This window comes from Vigna umbellata, chromosome 9, assembly GCF_029865625.1.
Source record: "Vigna umbellata cultivar VRB3 chromosome 9, Vumbellata_1.0, whole genome shotgun sequence".
Classification (NCBI taxonomy): domain Eukaryota; kingdom Viridiplantae; phylum Streptophyta; class Magnoliopsida; order Fabales; family Fabaceae; genus Vigna; species Vigna umbellata.
Genome location: NC_142173.1, coordinates 12,542,128 through 12,544,548, shown reverse-complemented (window position 1 = coordinate 12,544,548; position 2,421 = coordinate 12,542,128). Strand labels below are relative to the sequence as shown.

The 2,421-nt window shown below is 35.4% G+C and overlaps 1 pseudogene; it reads left to right on the top strand.

Moving 5' to 3' along the window:
- The first annotated feature begins 1,167 nt into the window (after positions 1-1,167).
- Positions 1,168-2,039, top strand: LOC148192584 (uncharacterized; annotated as a pseudogene).
- Positions 2,040-2,421: the final 382 nt, after the last annotated feature.

Genomic DNA, 2,421 nt, shown 5'->3' with positions numbered 1-2,421 from the left:
CGTTTTTTCAACTCTCTCAATTGGATCAATATATTTGAAAAATTGTCTCAATTAAGTCCAAATATTTGAAAAATTGAGTCACTTCATGTTCATTAAGTTTTCACAGACGGCGTTAAAATTTGCGATAGCTGAGAAAACGAGAACCCACTTAAGATTCCTTAACAAATATGAGGACGATCTGAGCGTTTAAACCTAATAATTATCATGTATTTATTGTACTATAAAATTATAACAATCAGAAAAATAAACAAATGAAATTAAATAGATAAATATTTATTTAAGTGAGTATGTGGCTTATTCGGTGGACGAGTGAAAGCTCTCTAGAGTAGGAAGAATACTTTTGGAAAAATCAGTGACTACACATGGAGCAGGTGAGTCTATACACCATTTATTATTTTTTAAGAAAAAAAAAATTTAATAATTTTTTTTGACAACTTTTTTATAACAGCTTATGTGGTAATTTGTGATTGGTCTGTTTCAAATATACGGATTAATAAAATAGTGACACATAATTTATTGTCAAAAAATTATTGAAAAATTTGTTAATATATCGAGGTGTTTTTTTGTATATTCTCTCATCTTTTATTCCAAAATAATAAGACAAATTTTTCCCTTTTTCCTTCCTTTTACATGGTATCAGGAGCAGGAATGATCCTCTGCTCAATTTTTTTTCTATCCTTATTCCCATGGCCAACTATAGAAATGAATCAAATTCCAATAGTTCTTATTCTCTCCATCATTCTGACCATCCTGGAATGGTTCTTGTTTCCAAACCTCTAGATGGAGACAATTATTCAACTTGGCGCAAAGCCATGGTCATCTCTTTGAATGCAAAATCCAAATTGGGTTTTGTTGATGGAACTCTCACGACATCTTCTGTTGAGGCCAGACCAGAAGAATATACAGCATGGAAAAAATGCAAAGACATGGTGTTATCTTGGATCTTTAATTCTTTGGCACCTGATATTGTCGATAATGTTATTTTCTATGACACTGCTCATGAAGTTTGGGTAGATCTTCAAAATTGTTTTTCTCATTGCTTGCTTGGCTCAAGATCAAATGACAGTTACAGCCTATTACACGAAGTTAAAAAAATTATGGGATGAGTTAGGCTCCTATAGTAATGCAACCTGCACTTGTGGAGCTGACAGTAAAAGGCACAAATTGATGGAGTTTCTTATGGGGTTGAATGACTCTTATAGTGTTATTCGTGGTCAACTCCTTTTAACGAATTCATTGCCTAATGTTACACAAGCTTATTCTTCCATCATTCAAGAAGAAAAACAACAACATTTGAGCACTGCATGTGACACAATAGAAGCTTCAGCCATGGTTGTTCAAAAAAATGAACCAGTAGCCCTTACTGTTTGACGCAAACAAGGCTCTTCTTATCGTCTTAATTCATCTAATCGAAAGTCGTTGCATTCTTCTCACTGTGATAGAGATCATCATACAAAAGACACATGCTGGAAGTTACATAGTTATCCTCCCGAACACCCAAAGCATGGAGCAACCAAGAATGCTTACTCTAAGCACAATGGGAGTAGTCAGTCTTTAGCTAATATTGTCACAGCGACTCTAATGATGCAACAAATGCAGTCTGTAATGCATGGATTAACTGAATTGCAACTCCAACAAATCTTGTCTATTATACAGGGTAATGAATCATCTCAATCAGCTAATCCTAAGGCCAACAACGCCAATGTTTCTTCAGGTTCGTCACCACCCAAACTTATAATTGATAGTGGGGCTATCGATCACATTATTTCTTCACCAACCTTGCTTGTTAACAGTAAAGAAAACACCTCTTTACCACCAATTGTTATGCCAAATGGTGACCAGGTCCCAATTCTCTCTACTGGCACTCTACCTTTGAGCCCAATTGTTTATTTAAAAAATGTGCTTGGGGTGCCATCTTGGAAAGTAGATTTGATGTCGTTAAGTCGAGTCACACGAGATTTAAACTGTTCAGTAACCTTTTTTCCTTCTGGGTGTATTTTGTAGGATTTGATGACGAGGATGACAATTGGTTTGGGTAAACAACAAGGCGGACTCTATTACTTGGTTGCAATGACATCCAACAAGTCACAAACTCCCATTCAATCCATAACAGCCCATGTCACCAAGTCATCTCCTCCTTCAAACACTTCTACTACCTTATGGCATCGACGACTAGGACATCCATCTCCATCTAGATTAGACTTCATGGCTAAAACTTTGTTAAATCTCTCTTTAGAGTCAAATAAAACTTGTGATGTTTGTACTCTTGCAAAACAGACATGACTTCCTTTTCCAACTAGTTCCATTTCTTCAATTAAACCTTTTCCATTACTTCATTGTGATATTTGGGGACCATATAAAATTCCTTCTCTTTCTGGTGCTAGATATTTTTTGACCATTGTGGATGATTTTTCTCGCTTT